This window comes from Salarias fasciatus, chromosome 9 (genome assembly GCF_902148845.1).
Source record: "Salarias fasciatus chromosome 9, fSalaFa1.1, whole genome shotgun sequence".
Classification (NCBI taxonomy): Eukaryota; Metazoa; Chordata; class Actinopteri; order Blenniiformes; family Blenniidae; genus Salarias; species Salarias fasciatus.
Genome location: NC_043753.1, coordinates 4,128,445 through 4,151,600, shown reverse-complemented (window position 1 = coordinate 4,151,600; position 23,156 = coordinate 4,128,445). Strand labels below are relative to the sequence as shown.

At 43.0% G+C, this 23,156-nt stretch overlaps 1 long non-coding RNA gene across 1 annotated transcript; it reads left to right on the top strand.

Moving 5' to 3' along the window:
* Nucleotides 1-1,518: 1,518 nt before the first annotated feature.
* LOC115393995 (uncharacterized) lies at nucleotides 1,519-5,426 on the top strand. Its single transcript, XR_003931991.1, has 4 exons — nucleotides 1,519-1,699; nucleotides 2,508-2,598; nucleotides 5,093-5,203; nucleotides 5,373-5,426. It is a non-coding gene; the product is annotated as an uncharacterized LOC115393995 (long non-coding RNA).
* Nucleotides 5,427-23,156: the final 17,730 nt, after the last annotated feature.

Below are 23,156 nucleotides of genomic sequence, written 5' to 3'. Positions count from 1 at the left end.
AATTGTTTTTATGGAAATGTCTGATCACCTGCTTTTCTTCTGAGCTTAGATCCAAGTAGTTCAACAGTAACTGAAAGGCTGTTCAGGAGGGCAGGTGGGATAGAAGTGAGAGTAACACATACAGTGTTACTCTATACTCAGCATTTATGTGACAGAATAGGTACAAGCAATGTTGCCACATATTTCTACAGTCTTGAATAGATCATCCTGTATTGTCATTTTAATGTTTTTCCAATGTTTAATGCTGTGACTTGCTATATAAACTTGTTCCACACCAACTACTCTTTTCCACAAATACTTCCTGATCACTGGCCCCTCTATAAACACTCATGTTGTTGTTTTTTTATATTTGAATGTATGGATGATATTAAAACTAACACATTGGTGTTGTGAACACACCATGATGTTATCAAGTACGCTGGTTCCAAGTGTGCATTAACTTCCATGCAATGTCGCCTCGCCACAAGTCTGTGCTCGAACTACGACGAGCAAGTGTGTTCTCGCCAAGTAGTGAGAATTGAGAAACGGCCTGTGTCTGGCACCGCACTGTATCCATATTCGGATCAGAGAACTGAATCCTTTCGTGGTTGCTGATAAACTTTTGTTAAATAGAGTATCCAAACCAACGTTGAGGCGAATAGCGCCACCCAGTGTATCAGAATGTGTTCACAAGCTCTTCAGCAATCTATTATCTGGAATCGATTTGCCTTGACTTGATGGAAGGGTAACCAATCAGGTGTTAGAATCCACCCACCGACTTTGACTGGAAGGTTGACAGACAAAATAAATTCATGATCCACTGCAAAACATTAAAGTAATAGTGAAATAATCACATGATTTTTTTTACATAAAATGAATTGGTATTTTAATAAATTGATGAAACATATAACAACACATTTATTTATTTTATCCCACCTCAGTAATTAATGACATATTTCATAATTATTCAATTAATTCAGGAATTATTGCTTATTGTTTATTATTATTTAATTAATTATTCAATTAATTATGTATTCATTTATTTAATTTTGGCCCTTTAAGTCCTCCAGAGTTTGACCAGCCAGCTGTAAAGATTCATGTTTTGAAGTGACATGAAGTTCATCTCTTTACTTTCTGTTTCATACTGCATCCAAAACACAGGATGTTATTCTGATAGGCTGATTCGTGCATGGTGCGAACTGCGAGGGAGCCAGGGGGGTCTCAGCCCCCCTTGATGAGACATGAGCCCCCCCCTGGAAACATGATTTGTGATTTTTTTTTTTTTTTTTTTTTTTTTGCAGGGGGGTATAAATATTGGCAAAATGTTGTTTTCCCTGTGTATTTCCTTTATTTTCATATTATTATTTTTGTATGATCATAATCATGGATCATATGCACTATCACTGCTTCACTTCAATAAAGATGTCGACCTGCATGCAGTACTTGTCCTCACCATTGAAGCGTGGGGGCGCTATGCCTTAACCGTCACTTTAAGCAGACGCTCTCGCTGTGAGGCACGCGCACCGCCCCGCCGACAGCCGCGGAAGAGTTCGCACACTGGATTCGTGTCTCACACTTCCTGCACTGTGAGGGTGAGATTTCAAAGAAATACTGAGGAGGAGGAGCAGCTGCTCAACAGTCCAACCAGGAAACAAGAAGAGAAGAACTGAGTGAGTTCAGACTCTCAACTTTCCGTCGACTGTCAGAGGAGGAGGAGCAGGTGAGTGTTTGTCCAACGTTTGTCTTCTAATGTCAAAGTGTTTACAACAAAAATCACTTTTGGATTCACTTGCTGTATTTTGAAGCTGGATGTTGTGAAACGAGCTGAGTGAGGAAGGAGAGCCGCTCAGAGCGGTGATGGTCTCCCAGCAGTTCAAACAGTTTAACAGCTGATTTAGAAACTGATCCAAGGTGACCTGAACCAGCTCCAGCTGTCACTTTATATTCATTAGAAAAGTCAAAACCTTCAAAGTAGAGACTCTGTGAACCCCCATAAAGCCCGTTTTGCGCTTTCCGCTACGCGCACCACGTTTCCTGTCGTGCGACATTTGCTTTTCATGCGCACTGATCCACGCATCCTTGGGCGCTCCAGACTGTTTATCTGCTCTTTTATTGCAGATTATTGATAGAAATAAAGCACATACATCAACAGTGTTTTATCGTTTAGTATTAGAGTTCATGTCGCCTTGTTTTTTTTTTTCTGTTTCTCCATCGGGGGCGCGCCCTGAGCGATCACGGAGATACTTTCACTTTCGTCTCCAGACCTTCTCCTCCCTCCAGACAGTCTGCTCTCTCCGTCCTCCAGTTTTTCTCTATCTGGATGTCTCTGTAGTCTCATGGCTTCACACTGTCACTTTTCAAAGTTCGTGTCCGTCATGGTTTGTGTGTGGCGCTTTAAGCGCACGAGCAACTGGCGCGCACGCCCAACTGGCGCGCACGCCCAACGCGGACACAGAGGAGTCTGATCGCTGACAGTGAGTCTTCTACAGGTTTCACAGCTTTGTTCTTGTTGCTGGTTTCTCTCTCAGCCTGACTGAAGATGAGTGATGTGGGTGAAGAGGAGGACAGAGCAGAGTCTGTGGACAGGGAAGAGACGCCAGCTGCTCCTGCAGAGTCCAGGTACAGAATCCACAAAGACACCAGACACAAGAAGAGATGCAGCTCTCGGTGTTTCTGTTGGCTCAAAGTGAGCTTCTCTCATTGGACGAAGTGGATGATATCAAGAAGATCTATGAATGTCTAGAAAATATTGGACTGACAGTCAACATGGAGGCTCTGATCACGGCAACACAAGAACAAACACTGAGCTCAAGAGCCACAGAGGAAAGAGTTGACCAGAGTAGATCAGATCCAAGGAGCAGCTGTGAAAAGATGCTCCACAGACAGTCTGGAACACAGTGGAGTTTTCTCAATGAAAGAAATACAACAAAACAAAGCAATTCAGAATCTTAGGACTGAAGGACACTGAGTTGTTGGTTATCTGACATATTAATAAACATCACAGAGAAAACCAGAGGGAGTCAGGATCTGGATCTCAACACCAAATAATCAGTAATCATGGACTTACCATTAGATGTTAGAATAAAACGATACGTCGGTTGTTGTGATGGAGAGTGAAGGCAAAGTGGGACCGGAGGAGGACCGGAGAACTGTGTCCTCTGCAAACTTCACCAGGAGACATCTGGGTTGTGTGGATCTGCACTCATTGGTCTCCAGAATGAAGAGCAGGAAGGAGGCAACCCTGGGTGGAGCCTGTGGAGGTGGTGAGGACGTCAGAGAGGTTATTGTTAATCTGGACCTGCTGGGTTCTGTTAGTGAGAAAGTCCAGGATCCAGAGTGTGAGCTGGCTGCACATGTTGGAGTTCAGGTGAAGTCTTTCTGCAAGGATGTGGGGCTGCAGAGTGTTGGAGGCAGAGGAGAAGTCAGCAAACAGGAGCCTGGCAGGTGTGTCAGGAAGCTCCAGGTGTTTCTGGATGGTGTGGATGATGAAGGCTTTGGCATCATCATCACCTTTGTGTCTTTGATCAGCAAACTGGAGCGGGTCTGGCTGCCAGTCGGTCATGGAGAGAATGTGTTGTTAGACGAGCCTCTCCATGGCTTTCATCACCTGGGAGGTTAATGCAATGGGCTGGAGGTCATTCAAGGTCATGGGAGGGCTCACCTTGGGAATTGGGATGATGGTGGAGAGTTTCCACCACTTGGGGACAATTCCAGTGGAGATGGAGGCCTGGAACAGGTTCTGGAAAACCCCCCCGAGCTGGTCGGCACAGAGTCTGAGAACCAGTCCACTGATGATGTCACCACCAGGTGCACTGTTGACCTTTGACCTCCTCAGGGCCTTCATGATGTTTCTGGTGAGGAAGGCATGAAGACGCAACAGAGTTAATAGAGAGATATAAAAGAGAGGAAATCTTCAGGTCTCTCAATGTTGTAATGTCTGTGTGGTCAAGATGGTATTGGTTTAGCTGTCTTCTGTTTTGGTGTCTGATTTCTCAATGGGATTCACTGAAAAATGAGAAAAAAAATCAATTGGAGAAGAATTTGTGTTGAATGTACCAACAGAAAACGGGCTTCACTTTCATCTTCATTGTTTCATTGTAAGTCTTTCGCTGCCAGCTGGTTTCAGATCAGCCAAACCCTCAATTTTGACTCATGTTTCAAGACTCAGAATATTTGAGTTCCAGGATTGTGTAAACACTGAAACTGTCAAACGAAAGAGTAAACTCTCTTCTTTCATTAGGAAAACAAGCTGGTTTCTACCTTTTAGTGTTCTTTAGTAATCATCAGTACAACATCGGGTGGTTTCACCAAAAACACGTCTCTCTGAGCAAAACATGGAGAAAACAAGTTTTTCTGAAAAACACATTTGAAGTAAAACAGTGACTCTGTTGGTCATATTTTTTTTATCTCAGGACGCTTCAATCATCTGAACAGTAGTTTCCTTCTATAAAACAAGGAAACACAACAGAAAAGGAATTTGAATGCAAAAATAATCATTTATTCACAGATATACATGACAAGAATGTCAGAACTTTTCACAGTTTTGCATGTATGTGTTGGGTTTGAAGGGTTTTCTCTGTCTGGGAGAGGATGAAATCAGTCGGAGCCAAAGTCCAGCAGAAAGGATGTCTTTTATTACAAGATGTGCAGTCAGGGAGCAGATCACAGTACAGAATCTGGAAGTGATAAGTCAACGCTTTTCCAGTTCATCTCTGTTTTATGCTTTCCCTGAGGTGTGGTCACTATTACATCAGATGCCAGGAATCTTCTGAAGAGCAGTGTTAAGCAAAACAAATTCCTTATAAGGCGGCCTGGGCAGAGGTCATTAATCTGACCCGTACCAGGTTCGTGCAGACACCGCATCCCAGCAGGATCCATCAGCAAGCAGAAACCTCTCATTAACAGTGCAGAGTATCACCAGTGTATTTTACCCTTCAGGTTTTACATTTGGTGATTAGTAATAAATGACGAAAAGTATGGATTACCACAGGTAGTTATTACTTTGCGTGATTTTATGAAATTGTTGGTGTGTGTGTGTGTGTGTGTGTGTGTGTGTGTGTGTGTGTGTGTCTGTGTCTGTGTCTGTGTGTGTGTGTGTGTGTGGTGTTTACAGGAGTAGATACACAGCAGAGTCTTCAGGATCCAGCAGGTTGTCTCTGAAGACTGACTGGTCCAAAGGTTCTCAACCAAACTTCAGTGTTGAACCTGGACCTTCAGACACAAAGTAAGAAACTCTTTGTTTCCTGTTGTTTCCTCCAAACCAGAGTGAGAGATGTTTTGCTCGCGTTCAGATTCAGTTGTTTATTCTGAATCAGTGTGAGAGTTGAAGCTGGATCTTTGTGTCTCTGCTGTGTGTCGTGTTGCTCAGAGTAAATGTTTCTTGGTGTCCACAGAGAGAAGAAGAGCAGTGATGTCTGTGAGGAGCAGCAGGACCAGGGTTCTTCATCAGGACTGCAGCAGCTTCTAGAAGAACATAAGAAGAGTCTGAGGAGGAGATGTGAACGTGTGACTGAAGGAAGTGATGAAGCAGGAGGAGGAAGCCTCCTCAACAGGATCTACACTGAGCTCCACATCACAGAGGGACTCAGTGAGGAGCTTCAGAGGGAACCTGAGCTGAAGCAGCTGGAGACAGCTTCCAGGAAGGAGAGCCTCCATCACACTGCCATCAGGGTTCAGGACATCTTCAAAGCCTCGGCCCAGCAGCTCAGACACATCCGAGTGGTTGTGACCAGCGGCGTGGCCGGCAGCGGAAAAACCTTCTCGGTGCACAAGTTCACTCTGGACTGGGCCGAGGGCCTGGAGAACCAGGATGTCAGTGTGCTGGTTGTTCTCTCCTTCAGGGAGCTGAACCTGATCAGAGAGCGGCCGTACAGTCTTCTCACGCTGCTCCATGTTTTCCATCCGGCGCTCCAGAAGCTGACGGCAGAGGAGCTGGCTGTCTGCAAGCTGCTGTTCATCTTTGACGGTCTGGATGAAAGCAGACTTTCTCTGGACTTCAGCAGCAAACGGCGGCTGGTTGACGTCTCCCAGCAGTCTTCAGTCAGCCTGCTGCTCACGAACCTCATCCGGGGGGATCTGCTGCCCTCGGCTCGGGTCTGGATCACTTCCAGACCTGCAGCGGCCAATCAGATCCCTCCATCATGTGTGGACAGACTGACAGAAGTGCGAGGCTTCACTGACGCCCAGAAGGAGGAGTACTTCAGGAGGAGGCTGAGTGATGAGGAGCTGAGCAGCAGAATCCTCTCCCACATCCAGACCTCCAGGAGCCTCCACATCATGTGTGGAATCCCAGTCTTCTGCTGGATCACTGCTACAGTTCTGGAGCACATGTTGAGCAGCGAGCAGAGAGGACAGCTGCCCCAGACCCTGACTGACATGTACTCCCACTTTGTGCTGGTTCAGACACACAGGAAGAAGCTCAAGTACCATGAAGGACCTGAGACGGGTCCACAGGAGCTGACGAAGGCTGACAGGGAGCTTCTTCTGAAGCTGGGCAGGATGGCCTTGGAACATCTGGAGAAAGGAAACATCCTGTTCTACCAAGAAGACCTGGAGCAGTGTGGTCTGGATGTGACTGAGGCCTCGCTGTTCTCTGGAGTTTGTACTCAGATCTTCAAAAGAGAGTCTGTGATCTTCCAGAAAGCCGTCTACAGCTTCGTCCATCTGAGTGTTCAGGAGTTTCTGGCTGCAGTCTTCATGTTCCACTGTTTCACCAACAGGAAGACAGACCGACTGAAGACCTTCCTGAAACAGAACAAGACTTTTCATGATAAAGTTTTGAAGTTTTTCAGAAAGCATCATGTTGATGATGCTCTCTCATCTCTGGATGAGTTCCTGAAGAAAGTCCTGCAGAAATCCCTCAGAAGTCATAACGGCCACCTGGACCTGTTTGTCCGCTTCCTTCATGGCCTCTCTCTGAAATCCAACCAGAGACTCTTAGAAGGTCTGCTGGGTCGGACAGAGATCAGTCCAGAAACCATCCAGAGAGTCATCCAGAACCTGAAGGAGATCAACAGTGATGAAATGTCTCCTGACAGAAGCATCAACATCTTCCACTGTCTGATGGAGATGAAGGACCTCTCAGTACATCAGGACATCCAGAAGTTCCTGAAGTCAGAGAACAGATCAGAGAAACTCTCTGAGATCCACTGCTCAGCTCTGGCCTACATGCTGCAGATGTCAGACCAGGTCCTGGAGGAGTTGAACCTGATGAGGTACAAGACATCAGAGGAGGGACGACGGAGACTGATCCCAGCTGTGAGGAACTGCAGGAAGGCTGAGTGAGTCCACATGTCCTCATGATCAATGTCTCAGTGATGTTTGTAGAAAGTAGTTCCTGTAGTTCCTCTGTGGAGATGTTCCTCAATCAGGGCTCCATATTCAGGCCTGTCTGATCGTCCTGGAGAACAAAATATGTCGATCAGCTTGTTCAACCAGAGAAGTTGATCGTGCTGCAGAAGCTCCTGATGCTGTTTGGTTTCATAAGACCAGAAGACAAGCTGAACGTGCTGCCATGTCTTCTTCGTGTGTTTCTGTGGTAGAGTTACAGCGCCACCTAAAGGCCTGGTGTATGTACTGCATTGTTTTTAGTTTTAATGATGTCCTGTGGATGAAGATACATGTAACCCCAACATTGTTCATACTGCAGGCTAATTTAGGCTGAAAGTTACTTTTATTCAACCAGCAAGTTTCTTTTTTTCCTGACTAGAAATGACTCGGGCTTCTTCCAGAAGTTAATAAGATGATGTACAAGATGCTCTGTTGTGGAAAAAATATTTCTCTGCTTTTACTTGGATTTGAACAAAAAGTGGCATGTCCAAAATTATCCATCCCCTTCTCAATAATCAGTATAAAATCCTCTCTTAGCTATTACAGCAATCAAACTCTACCTGGAATTGCTGAGCAGCTTGTTGCATGTCTCCACTGGGTTTTTTCCTCCATTCATTTTCAGCAGTGAGCTCCAACTCTTTCTGTTTGGAGGGTCTTTCCATCACTCTGATCTTTAGCTTCTTCACAGAATCTCAGTTAGATTCCAGTCAGGACTCTGGTGGGCCGCTGCAAAACCTTCATGTTTTGGTCCTCTCACCATTTATTCACCACTTTTTACTGAGATTTTTGGGTTGTTTTTGTGTTGAAATGTCCACTGGAGCCCATGGCCAGGTTCCTCTGCAGACTGTCTGATGTTGTTGTTCAGAATCTTGATGTGTTGCTCTTTTTTCATGGTGCAGTTCACTGTGATCAGGTTCCCTGGTCCACTGGCTGAACCCCCCAGAGCATTCAGTTCCCTCCACCATGTTTATCAGTGAGGAAGGTGTTCTTTGGCTTGAAAGTTTCTCCTTTTTTCCACCAAATGAAAGATAACTCATTGTGGCCAAACGATCTAGTTTTTCTTTCATCTGACCACAAAACAGAAGAGCAGCAGTCCTCTTTGTCCGGAGGAGCATTTCCAAAGGCCAAGCAGGCTTTTGTGTGTCTTCTGGTTCATTCATAATCCACGTGAAGCCGAGCAGAGTTCAGCAGCTCGGGGTGTCCTCGAACAAAATGACATTATTTTGTTCACACAGGAGCTTCTGGCAGAAGAAAGTTTGCGACCCCGGCACCCTCGTCGCTAACTCGCTAACTTTCTTCGACTGGGTGGCCTGCAAAGTCTTCTGTGATTGGTCAGATTTCCCTGGTTTACCTCGGCATTCCCAGGTAAACCAGAGGTCAGCAGAGGTCAGTCAAATGGAGCTGACTGAAGAGACCGTGCTTTATTACATGAAGCACAAAGCTGCACAGTTTTCCAACAATCACTCATAAAGTCACCTGAATTCCTCTTCATGATTATTTAACTGTCCATGTGTGGATTTGTAAATACTCATGACATTCATCAATTCATGAATTCACATTTGTCAGCATTATTTTATTTATTTTATTATTTTAATTATTTAATTATTTTATTAATTTCTTGTACCTCTTTTTGTTTCACCAAATGTCATTAATGTTCAATGGAGAAGTGCCTCTTTTGGTTATTTATACATTGAAAATTAATTCTGGATTTGGATCGTGTTTGCAGACTGATTTTGTTTCATGGCTTTGATAACGATGTTTTTCAAAGATATTGGCTCTATTATATATTGCCATAGATCCCACAAACACTTTATATCGCCTGGAAAAAAATGTAAAAATACAGTTGTCAAATCTCGTCCTCACATCTGTCAAAGAAATGAATGAACCAGAATTAACTACTGAACAACAACTTGAACAGAGAGGGGAAGCCTGGTGGAGGAGAAGCCATTTATGTGGACACAAAACTAAAACTAATGCATAAAGTGGTGCGAAAATGACAACAGCAAGGAAGTGTGTGAATGCACAACAGTTGAAATCTACATGGAAAAGAAAAGAAAGTGACAGTGAGCTGCATTTATGGATCACCAGGTTCTAATATATATAAATGACATCTTCAAGATCTCCACAACACTTCATTTTGATTTATTTGCTGATGATACAAATATATTTTGAACCGGGGAGAACCTGGAACAACTCACAAAGGAAATGTCAGAATTAGATCAGTTGAAAAAATGGTTTGATACAAATAAACTATCATTAAATTTCGATCAAACATTTAATTTTGTTTGGTTCCTGTAAAGGGAACAAGGACATTCAAGTTATAATAGAGGATGTAGAAGTGGAGAGGGTGAAGGAAATTAAATTTTTCGGGCTGATAATCGACCAAAGCATTGGCTCTAAACCTCACCTCTGCCAAGTTCAAGTCAGCAAGAAGCTGAAAATGTTCCTGTCAAGTCCTGTCAATGATCTGTCCTGAAGAAACGTGGCTCAGCACTGTGTGTCAGGCTCTGGATGCACTGATCATACTTGATGAAGATCAGAGCTCAGTGACGGTTTATATCTCTTCATGAGGTCTGATTATTAGAAGAATCCAGAAAATGACCACAGATGATCATTTTGATTGAAGACTTTTGATTTGAACATTTTTAAACCAGAGAAAGAAACTCAGAACGCTGTGAACAGAGATCAGTTCAGTCAGAATATTACACACACACACACACACACACACACACACACACACACACACGCAAACACAGTATTAGATTCAAACCCACAACCTTCCTGCTCTGAGGCACTAACCTCTGCTCCACCTGCGGCCCGTCAGTCTTCACTGCTCCATGACTCCAGAACTCCATGTTCTCTCCTTCATGTCCACATGAAGCCAAAGTCAAACCAGAGAAGAAGATCTGAAGCTCTGATGTCAAACAGTCCAACAAAGTGTCCTCTCTCATAACGTCCTGTCCTCTCTGTGTCTCATTACAGACTTTCTGACTGTGGACTCTCTGATTCTCACTGTGAAGTGATCTCCTCAGCTCTGAAGTCTGACCCCTCCCATCTGAAACTTCTGGACCTGAGTTACAACGAGCTGCAGGATTCATCAGTGAAGATTCTGTGTTCTGGACTGGAGAGTCCAAACTGTAACCTGGAGACTCTGAGGTCAGTTCACTGTCTGAAGTTAGAATCTGTTGAAGTCAAATGACTGAGAGGAGTTTAGGAGGATTCCAGATGTTGGAGGGACAGAGAGTGGACTGAGCTCTGCAGCATGTTAGTGATCAGCATGTTGATGAGAGCTCTTCTCCTCCTGGAGGCTTCAGCTGTTTGGACTTTACATTTCTAAACTCTTCCAGTCTGAACCTTCTTCAGCTCTCAATGACTTCAACATCAGACTTTGTCCTCTAATCTCACTTCTTTCTCTCTTTATTCAGGTTGTTTGACTGCAGTTTGTCAGAGATCAGCTGTTCTTCTCTGATCTCAGCTCTGAAGTCCAACCCCTCCCTCCTGAAACATCTGAAACATCTGAGCCTGAGTGAGAACCAGCTGCAGGATTCAGGAGTTGAGCAGCTGTGTGGTTTTCTGGAGAGTCCACTCTGCAGTCTGGAGGCTCTGTGGTCAGACTCCATGTTTGAGTTTGTGTTGTGTGAAAGTTGTGTTGACACTGATCAAATCAAATGGGGCGACAGTAGCTCAGTTGGTAGAGCGGGTCGTCTTATATACGGAAGGTTGGCAGTTCGATCCCCGCACCCGCAGGCATAAAACTGGCGTTGTGTCCTTGGGCAAGACACTTCACCCACCTTGCTGAGTATGAAAGTTGTGAGAGTGAGTGGTCGGAGGGGCCGATGGTGCAGATTGGCAGCCTCGCTTCCGTCAGTCTGCCCCAGGGCAGCTGTGGCTACAGTAGGAGCTTACCACCACCGAGTATGGTGTGAAAGACTGATGTGATATTGCAGTGTGAAGCGCTTTGGGCTCTGTCATGCAGGGTAAAAAGCGCTATACAAGTGTAGTCCATTTACCATTTTACCAAATCAGTCAAAAATAATTTTATTTCATCTATTTTAATTAGTAAGTTCACAAAAACATTCTGGCACTTACAAGAAATCACATCTGTACACATCCTTTTTTTAGTTTTATATATTGAGCAAATTAAAGATGAATAAAATAAAACACAAACAAAAAATGTGCGAAACAAAGTGTCAAACATGGCCCTCGTAAGAAAATCTGTAAAATAACATACAATAATGAATAATTTCAGGAGTGTGGGGGAATTAAGCCTAAATATGAGCATAAAGTCAATTAATAGTTGACATTTCTTGTTACATTTGTTCAGCTCGCTCTGCCTGGAGAATCTCATTTTTTCTACTTTTTTAAAAAACATCTCCTCGTTGGTCCAAAGTGTATTGGATGGAGCATTTTGGGATTTCCAGTGGAGGAGGAGATGGCGTCTCGCTATCAGAGAAGTGAACATTAAAACCTCGAACTGCTCAGATGAGAAGTGAGAATGTTCTTCAGGAAACCCAAAGACAGCCATATGAGGAGAAATGTCAGTTGTTCTGAAAGTATCTGAGACATGATGTCAAAGTAAGACGTCCTAATCCTGAATCAATCAGGGCTGGTTCCTCTACCAACACTCCCGACCCGTCTTTAATGTGAGGTATTGATCGTGAGGCTGCTTGGCGACATAACAGGTGAGCTGATAACCTTCCAGGATTTTCCCCAGATTCATAATATCTAGAAGGAGAGTGTAGTGAGAGACGTTCTGCCTGGTTGGTTGTAATCAGGTCCAGCTCTGTTTTTAAAGCCACACGTCGCTTCAACAAGTCTGGAGAAGGAGTGTCGGCCAGCCGTTGATCTACAGATTCTAGATCAGCTGAGAGCTTTTGAGAGTTTGAAAGATGAATATTTTCACATGTGCAGAATAAGAAATAATGTGACTCTGTAAATAAACCTTTAAAGACTCCAACAAGAGCACAGTTGAAACAGGCTCAGACTCAGATTGGTTCAAAGAGATTAAATCTTCAGCAGAGTTTATAATAAACTTATGAAATTGATCATCAGATAAAAGTGAAATGTTAAATCTCCACTGAGTGGGATGTCGAGATTCAGGTGAAATTTGAATGTCCAGGGATGAAGGAGCCTGATCTGAAACCAGAATAGGATGAAATACAATATCAGTCACTTTGAGCATCAGTCTGGTGTCAATAAAACAATAATCTATGCAGGAAAATGTTTGGTGGCCATGTGAATAAAGGAATATTGCCTCTCAGTACAGTTACAAAACCTCCAGGGGTCGATGTAGCCATGATTAGACATAGAACTGCAGAGAGCTTCAGCCATTTGGGACTGGATTAATCCAGGTTTGGAAGAATCCAGTTGAGAATTCAGAGCACAGTTCATGTCCTCGCCAAAAATAAAGAATGTTTCATTTAGAGATGGTCAGTTTTCAAACAGCTCGTTCATAAAAATATGGTTATCAAAATTTGGTGCATAAACATTGACAAGTAAAACTGGAAGAGGGAATATAGTCCCTAAAAGAATCAAATACCTGCCGTCCTGATCAGAAATGATTTCAGTTTCTACAGCTGGAAGTGATTTAAATCCGGATTTAATTTATATTAGAACAAGAACTTCAACCACATTTTCGGATGAAAAAAAAGAAGAGAGAAAAAACACTGATGAAGAGTTGATCAGCAGCAAGAATACCCAGATCCCCCCTCAGCGACCACCACCCCGTCCCCAAACAACAGGATACCAGAGCAGACTCCACTAGGAGCCAAGAACCAACTAACTTTCATGCTCCAAACGCAGCAGGAGCTCCTGCAACACAGACTGAATGTAGACAGAAACTACAGGATGTACATTCAGCAGATCAGTCCAACCTGAACATGTTATTAACTTGTTAGAGGATTAAAATATTCGTCCCACTGCCATTCATATATCAAACATTACATCAACACCACAGTGAAACTGTTTCAGTGTTTAAAGTCATTTTGTAGGCAGCTGGCTCTTAAATCAGATCTCCAAGGTCCATTTAAACGCCCCATCTTCCTGTTTTTCTTCCTCTCCTCCCAACAGCCACACCTGCTAACTCACAGCGCCCCCCCACGGCCATTTCTGAACATAGACATGCTGGATGTCAACCCACAGCATGAACAACACTTCAACACACCTGAAACCTGATATCTGTGTCAACTGAACTTTAACATTTGCATCCTCATTTTCATTCTTACAATTTCCTGATTATTCTGATGTTATTTCTGTGAGATCTCCAGTGTTGGGAAGTTACTTTATAAAAGTAATTAGTTATAGTTTCAAGTTACTTCTTAGAAAAAGTAACTGAGTAACATTTTAAAAGTAACTAATGACTAGGCAAGGTCACTGTTGTGTTACCTTTACTAAGAAATGTTTATATATGTCAATTTGGATTCCCTCTCAGTGAAACTTGAAGTTCAATTATTTCTTCTAAAGCTGAATCTATGATGAATGAAATAAATGGACACTTGACAGAATAAATTACAAACAGGAAACACTACATTAATCTAAATTATTCAAACGTTGCTGTGTGATAATATGAGACAAGACACCAATCAAATGTGATTAGTAACTGCAGATAGCATTTCTACATTTCTAAAAGAATAATCAAACACAGTAGATGTGTGTCAACAGATGTCTGTCCTTCCATTAAAAGCTGCCTCTGAATGATCGGGGCTCTCTGGCTGTATCTCTGTCTGCTCTGCCCTGTCATGTCCGTGCCTCACTGAGGAGCTGTTTGTGTGTTAACATCCGTCCCGGTCTTCCTCTGGTTGGTTTACGATCACAGCGACTATCGTCTGATCTGGCTCCGACTTTCGGGGACCACGCCATCTTTAGCTCATGAAAAAGATTTCTTTTCACTCTCCTGAACGCCAAAAGTTCTCCAGGTGAAATCTGCACTGTGACACATTCTGAGCGTCATGAGATGAGTGACATGAGTCGTGGCTCGGTCGTCACGTGACGCACTTTGCACCAACACTGTTCCTTCTTTCTGGACATGAACTTCATGCTCCGCACGTTTGTTGGAACAGCTGGACTCAGGAGGAGAAAACCAAGTTAAACACAGTGAATTATAGTAACGGACCCACGCAGAATTTTATTGTCAGGAACAGAAAGTCCTTTTCAACACTGGAAAAAGTAATTAGATTACTTCTTATTAAAAATAGTAACACTGTTTATTTTCAGGCCGTTATTCCCGTCACTGGAGATCTCCCCTCTAAATCTTCATATTTATTCTCAAGAGCTGAAACCTGAGCAGAAAGTTTCTCCTCTTTCTTCTGGAGCTCCACCACATCATGTGTCCAGGTTGATAGTGATCCCTCCGTCTCAGTCACAGTGGCCTTCAGCTCACTCAGTCTGACTCGCTAGCCGCTACGCTAACTGTCAGTTCTGTCACTTGAACAAGTTTTAATAAAAAGTGTGTGTGTGTGTGTGTGTGTGTGTGTGTGTGTGTGTGTGTGTGTGTGTGTGTGTGTGTGTGTGTGTGTGTGTGTGTGTGCGTGCGTGTGTGTGTGTGTGTGTGTGTGTGTGTGTGTGTGTGTGTGTGTGTGTGTGTGTGTGTGTGTGTGTGTGTGTGTGTTCTTGTATTTCTATCCTTGTCGGGGCCAAATGTCCCCACAAGGATAGCAAAACGTGAAACGACGTGCCTTGTGGGGACCTTTTTCCGGTCCTAAGTAGGAGAAACAGTGTTTTCTTGACCATGTTGTTGTTACTGAAAAAAGTAAAAGTGCAAAAACATTTATTTAGGGTTAGGCTTTATTGTGGTGTGGGTTAGGGTTAGGGTAAGGGTCAGAGTTAGGGGCTAGACTTGAATGGGAGTCAATGGAAGGTCCCCACAAGGATAGAAATACAAGACTGTGTGTGTGTGTGTGTGTGTGTGTGTGTGTGTGTGTGTGTGTGTGTGTGTGTGTGTGTGTGTGTGTGTGTGTGTGTGTGTGTGTGTGTGTGTGTGTGTGTGTGTGTGTGTGTGTGTGTGTGTGTGTGTGCGCGTGTGTGCTGAGCTCTGCAGCATGTTAGTGATCAGCATGTTGATGAGAGCTCTTCTCCTCCTGGAGGCTTCAGCTGTTTGGACTTTACATTTCTAAACTCTTCCAGTCTGAACCTTCTTCAGCTCTCAATGACTTCAACATCAGACTTTGTCCTCTAATCTCACTTCTTTCTCTCTTTATTCAGGTTGATTGACTGCAGTTTGTCAAAGATCAGCTGTTCTTCTCTGGCCTCAGCTCTGAAGTCCAACCCCTCCCTCCTGAAACATCTGAAACATCTGGACCTGGGTGGGAACCGTCTGCAGGATTCAGGAGTTGAGCAGCTGTGTGGTTTTCTGGAGAGTCCACTCTGCAGTCTGGAGGCTCTGTGGTCAGTTGACTGTCTGTTACTGTTGTAGAAGGAGAAATGTTTGTCAGCAGCTGTGATCTGAGACTCTGATCCTGCAGTGAGAGAGTGGACTGAGCTCAGCAGCAGGTTACTGATGTGTGTGTGGACATGAGGAGGTGTGTGACTGTTGTGTTGACGTCGATCAGTCAAACTTTATTTATCAAACACTTTTCATACTTTAAGCAGCACAAAGTGCTGAAAACAAGCTCCAACCATGACGGGACGACAACGAAACAAAGGAAAACCGAAACAGAGAACCCATCCCTTCAACACTCCATATGCAGACACACGCAATTACACACACACACACACACACACACACACACACACACACACACACACACACACACAAACAGTGGGGAGATCTGGCAAGGCACTGAGGATCGTGGAAAACAGCACAGTTTGGGGTCGTCCACACTGGGAGGGTCACAGGTCATGACTGCCGGGGGCGTCTGCACCCGAGGTGGGGAGCCCCCCAACCAGCCGGGCCAAAGGGCCCCATGGACAGAACCCCCAGCAGCAGAGCTGATATAGCCACCAGTGTGGAGGACCTCCTGAGGAAACACTGGGGTTAAAAACTATAGAAAGGAAGAAAAAATAGGATAAGAAATCTAAATGAAGAAAAATAAAATAAAGTGAGCATTTAAAAGAGTTAAAATACATCAATAAGACAGATACGATGTAAAACCTGAAATCGTAAAATTAACTATAATTAACATCAAAAATACAGCAAAATAAACAGCAATAATATGAACTTGGAAGAATTTAAAAGATCAATTAAAAGCCTGTTTAAAAGGTGAGTCTTTAACCTTCTGTTAAAACTCTCAGCAGTCTCTGCAGTCCTGAGCTTCTCCAGCAGGCTGTTCCACAGATGGAGGCCATCGTGGCTAAAAGCTGCCTCACTGTGAGTTTTTGTTCTTCTTCTGATGTGGATCAGAGGAGCTGCTGGAGGAGCTCAGGATCCACGAGGGTCGATGTGGTCAAAGCTGATCAGATCAATAAGATGGAGCAAGGCCGTTAAGACATTTAAAAAGTAGTTAAAGAAGCTTAAAATCCACCCTGAAGCAGACAGGGAGCCAATGCTACGACTTTAAAGCTGGTGTCATGTGGACCCGCCCTCTGGTCCTCATCAGCAGCTGTGGCTGAGTTTTGCATGAGGATGATGTGAGTGATGAAGATCCACAACAACAGAACAGCTCATTGATCAGGACACAGTAATGTGGAGCTGCTCATTTCTCCATCAACACATCTGGTTGGTTCCTCCTCATTGATTCTGCTGCTTTCTCTCTTTATTCAGGTTGAGGAACTGCAGTTTGTCAAAGATCAGCTGTTCTTCTCTGGCCTCAGCTCTGAAGTCCAACCCCTCCCTCCTGAAACATCTGAAACGTCTGAGCCTGAGTGGGAACCGTCTGCAGGATTCAGGAGTTGAGCAGCTGTGTGGTTTTCTGGAGAGTCCACTCTGCAGTCTGGAGGATCTGAGGTCAGACTCCATGTTTAGTTTGTGTTGTGTGAAAGTTGTGTTGACACTGAGGTTCAGACTTCAGGCTGATGTGAGAGTGATCCACTCTGAGGATCTCCAGGAAAAACTGAATCTTCTTCTCAGAGCTTCAGTCCTGTGACTGTGGCAGAGCCGTGTGCAGCTCCACATTTCAAAGCTTGGTAGAAGAAGAAAGTTGCTGCAGTGGATCATTGACTGAACCTCTGACACTCTCCATGTTGACCTTCAGCTTTCAAAGCAGGCTGATCTCTCCTGGATCAAACTGTCACTGATCTCCCAGCTGGAGCTCCAAACTCTCACAAACTGCAAACTCTTGACTTGTTGGCTTTGTGTCCAGTCACCTCGGCTGTTGACACGTCCTCCACTGGACTCTGCTTCTGTTTGGTGTTCACATCAGTTCAGCTCTCCAAAAGAACAAAGATCAAATCAGTCAGAATCATTTTGTTTCATCTATTTTATTGGTAAGCTCACTAAAATATGAGAATACAATAGAATGGTCTTTAGAAATTTCACAGCACATAGATTTACAGGTGCTCGTAGGACAGAGGGCTTTGCAAAAAGTGATGAGAGGTGTAAATAACAAATAAGAATAAGTAACAGTGCAAATCGTTGTCAGAACAAAAGAAAATTAAAAAAAGAAAAGATCTAACTTTACTGACAACATAAATCTTAAAATATAACAGGAACTATAAAATATACTAACACATACATTTATGTTTTTCTTGCAGCAGAATGAGTGGTGTAATAGTGTCAGTGATTTCTTATGGGGGTTATAAAGTCACGCTGACTGCAGGATATTAAAATGTCCTGGATTGTTGCACATATTCTACACAGTGGAGTTTTCCAGTCTGACAGCGGTGGGGATGAAGGACCTGCTCTTTCCTGCACTGAGGGTGTCTCAGTCGGCCGCTGGAGGAGCCGCTGAGCTCCTCTACCGTCCGGTGCAGTGCATTATGGCACTGACATGAAATCACATCTGTACACCTGTCCTTTTTTCAAGTTTTATATATCGAGCAAATGAAACTTGAATAAACTCAAAATAAAACACAAACAAAAAATGTGCAATAAAAAGTGTCAAACATGGCCATACGAACAAAACCTGTAAAATAACATACAATAATAAGCAATTGCAGGAGTGTGGGGGAATGAAGCCTAAATATGAGCATAAAGTCAATAAATAGTTGCCGTTTCTTGTTATATTTGTTCAGCTCGCCCTGCCTGGAGAATCTCATTTTTTCTGAGAGTCTGGCAGGAGAAAAACATGTGAGTGAGGTTACAGGGTGAACCAGAACATCTGTCACAGACGTCGACTTTGTCAGGAGACATCTGAGCAAAGCCAGTTTTGGAATAAAGACATCTAAACACAACCTTCACCTGTATCAGTGTCAGAGGAGCACAGATGGAAGTCTGATGAAAAACACTCCGAGCAGATTCCCTCCATCGATCCTCAAAGACCAAACCCATCTCACACTGCCAGCCTCCTTTGTTCTGGTAGTTCAATAACCATCATATGACTGAATGATTCTATACATATTTAAATGAAAGATCTTTGCAGGGGATTGAATTGTGGAGGTTCCTCCTCATCTGCTCAGGTGGGAGTTTTGGAAAATGAGGAAATCAGGCTTTTACCCAGTTCCTCACCTGGAGAAACCTAAAGAGATGGGAGGTTGAACTCACTGGCCAAATCAGCAAAAGAAGAGAAAATCCCATCTTTATAAAGATCCCTAAAACATTTCAGTCCTTTATTGATCCATGAGGTGAAGGTGGGATCAGTAAACTCAGGTTGAAACACAGGATTTCCCAGCAGTGGAGCTGATATGGTGGAAGATCTAAATTTAAACTGCTTTCTAAACTGAAACCAAATCTTTCATGTGGAAATGAGCAGCAGGTTTCCAGTAAAGCCAGAGGGGTTGACCAAGACTGATCCAGTTCATGAGGCCTGGAGGACGAGGGACAGGACTGAACACTGACTGATGCTTGTCTCAATGTCAGAGGAAGAAAGTCATTTGACAGAGATTCAACATGAACAGAATACAGTCTGGGAACCAGTTGGTGGCAAAATGCCTGAAAAAAATTCCTCTGGGAACCCATCTGGTCCCAGATCCTGATGACTCAGTGTGTTTTGTGGAGTCAGTTTAAGTTGAGTTGAAGGTTCAGTGAAAAATCTCAGCAACCAGGGACGCCTCAGTCTAACTTGATCGTTGTTTCTCATGTGAGTCTCCTGCAAAAAGACAATTTCAGGCTTGAACTGCTTTAAATGAGAAAACACCCGACAGCGTTTAATCACACTGCCCAAACTGTTAATAATCCAACTGACAAATCTGACATCTGGAGCTCTGATACCAGTCAGATTTAATTTACATACGAACGGGAACTGCAACCAAATTTTTGGATGAAAAAAAGAAGAGAGAAAAAACACTGATGAAGAGTTGATCAGCAGCAAGAATACCCAGATCCCCCCTCAGCGACCACAACCCCGTCCCCAAACAACAGGATACCAGAGCAGACTCCACTAGGAGCCAAGAACCAACTAACTTTCATGCTCCAAACGCAGCAGGAGCTCCTGCAACACAGACTGAATGTAGACAGAAACTACAGGATGTACATTCAGCAGATCAGTCCAACCTGAACATGTTATTAACTTGTTAGAGGATTAAAATATTCGTCCCACTGCCATTCATATATCAAACATTACATCAACACCACAGTACAACTGTTTCAGTGTTTAAAGTCATTTTGTAGGCAGCTGGGTTGACATGCTGGATGTCAACCCACAGCATGAACAACACTTCAACACACCTGAAACTGATGTTTGTGTCAGTGGTGTATCCAGGACATTTTTACTGGAGTGGCCAGGATGGGACGCAAAGCTAGTCTGGGGTGGCCATGGCATCATGAAATTATATGCTCGCTCTCTCTCTGTCCCTTTCTCTCTCTCACAAACACACACACACACACACACGTATGTATGTGTATATATATATATATATATATATATATATATATATATATATATATATATATATATATATATATATATATATATATATATATATACACATACAATATGTGTGTGTGTGTAGGGAGAGAAAGAGAGATCAGGGCAGTCAGTCATTGTACAGAGTAATCAGTCAGCTGTCACTTGTATTGTTACCTGGGTTTCATTACCAATGGAGGGGCCACCTTGTGGTTAAATAAAAACAGCAATGCAGGTCACAGAACAAATACTGAAAGATAGACCTTATTAAAAACTTTGTGTAAAAGGTAAAGTAAGCTTTACATGTTTAGTGTGTTATCATTTATATCAACTATTGAGTTTTTAAAATATGTTCTTTACCATTTCTGGTTAAATAAAAACATCCTGGCAAAAATACAAAAAAAAAAAAAATCATAGTACAGTATCTTGTGGTTTGTGTACATGCACAAAATGTAGTTTTCAATCCAAACAGTATTCATGTTCATAGCCCTGATGAAGGCACATGTTGAAACTCGGCTTTGATTCAGCATACAACAACTTTATTTCAGTTAAATTGTTAAGACTGCACCAAACAGACAGACAGACTATATACAGTTAAAGCTGGTGTCCGGAGTTTCTGTTCGTTTCCAATGTATGAATCATTTCTTAACAGAGCTTAAATGTGTCAGTCTGGTTCGATACTATCATATAATATTAGCATAAAGCAATATAAAAATGTATTTATGAGCCCCGCCCTCGTCTCATAGACCCCCATCTTATCCAAAAAAGCGCCGGTCAGCTTCAGCCAATAGATGTCGAGCTTCTGCTTTGTCATGCTGTCAATCACCGTGTGGAGCAGCCAGAGAGCACGGCCGCTCGCCCAGCAGAGGAGAGTTAGCTACGCAGCAGCCGCCCCGCTCACCTCGGATATATCCACTGTCTGCTGAACATCCACCGTAAACAGCTCAACATGGAGGATGCTGTAGGACTCGAAGGCTCTCATTTTCACTCCACGGGTAACGCACGTGCACAGTTAAAGGGGCGTGGCTTGGTCGCTCAAGAAAGCAGAGGGAGGGGGGAACCTTGAGATGTTGGATTAAAAAAAACTCTCATTCTTTCAAAACTCCAGACACAAGCTTTAAGAAATGCAAATTTAGAACACATCATACATTTTGTGTTTATCCATCTTACATCAGATGAATTCTCCTGTTTGATGGTTGGTAGAAAAAAGCTTTCATAATCTTCTCCATGTCAAGTGACTTTGCTCTTCCCACCCAGGACACCCAGGCTGTCAATCTGTCATCAGTCATTGTGCACAAACGGGTCTTGATGAGTTTCAGAGCAGAGAAGCTCGCTCACATGCTGCACTGCTTACTGGGAAGGCTCTGGCTCTCCTGCACAGACGGAAAAGCTCCTGAAAAACATATTGAGCCACGTATTTTAATTGATTTTGTATTGAGATTTGCTTTCTTTGGGTCTGGGGTTTTCTATGTATTCACATATAAATATCTCATGTTACACAGTTGGAAATAAGGGGCCAACTTATCCTCCGTGGAACATATTTATTTTGCAAAAAGTCTGCAAAACAGGAAAAGATTTATTAGGAGTGCACTCGGTTCTTGATCTCACAGACTGCAGCATCAGACTGACTTCTTCTCCGCCAGCTCCAGAAAAATCAGAATGCCATGTACTTAATACTATAAAACAAAAACAACAGCAATCATGACACTCTTCTTCTAACAATAACTCTCGAGTCACATCTGATCACATATTTTACAGTCCTGAACTATCAAAATCACAATATACCCCTTTTATCAATAACAAAAACTCTTTCTCAGCTCAAATTACACTTTTACAGTGCTTTTAACCCTTATTCCGATTTAACATTTTATTCTCTTACCTCTATCATTCCTATGAACTCTGTTTCTATACTAAATCTATTTCAAATCAATTCTCCTAACTGTAACCCTGTTCTTACTGTAGATGAAATAAACACAGATCATGCTAACACTCTCTTATCACTGATGAAATACAAATGCTTCTTCAGTTCAAATACATATGTGACAATTAAGAGCTTTCATCTCAGTTTAACCATTGAATCAGCATCAATATTGAATCACAGAGATACTTTCAACACAGCTTTCCCACTGCAACAACTCATTCTACAAACACTTCACATGAAATGACACACTTATTCCACTCCATACCCGTTCTGATCATAAAATCATGCCCAAGCCACAGTTATGTGCATCTTTCATAAACTCACGTGTCAGCTAAACCTGAAATAAACATGAAACAGTTCTATGGCTCATTACAACACTTTGCAAGGACTACACGTCCGCCATCTTGCATGAAAACGTGGTGAGCTGCCTTTGCCAACTAAAATGTGTTAAATCCGACTTCCACTTCAACATCTAGTATGGACAGTATGGGTATGGAAGTATGTAGTAGGCAGTATGCGGTTTCGAACACAGCCACAGACTGCAGCATCAGACTGACTTCTTCTACTCCAGCTATAGGGGTGGGCGATACTCCAAATTTTGGGATTGATCCGATACCAAGTAATTACTGGGCCAGTATCGCAGATACCGATACCGATTCCGATACTTTTCACTACGTTTTTTTAAAAAAAAATTTTTGTATTTTTAAGTTTATTTTTCAAACATCACAGGTAGCAGTAACGCTGTTTGACGCTGTAAAGAAGCTCCCAACAGTTCCTGCTCCTCTTCCTCATCTTAACATTGCCTTAATAAGCCAGTCTGTCTGTCTGATCAGCAGGAGGCGAGCTGCACTCTGAGCCTGAGTGAATGACCTCACCTGGACAATAAAACACAGGACCAAGATTTTAACCAAATAAAAGAACAATTTTTATTAACCAACAGAAGAATACTACAACAATGTTATATCCTGGAAGTTCTCTGTCATACTCTATCTTATGTTATCTTGAAATGGCTTCCAATAAAGATAATTAAGGTCTCTTGTTTTGCCCTAGGT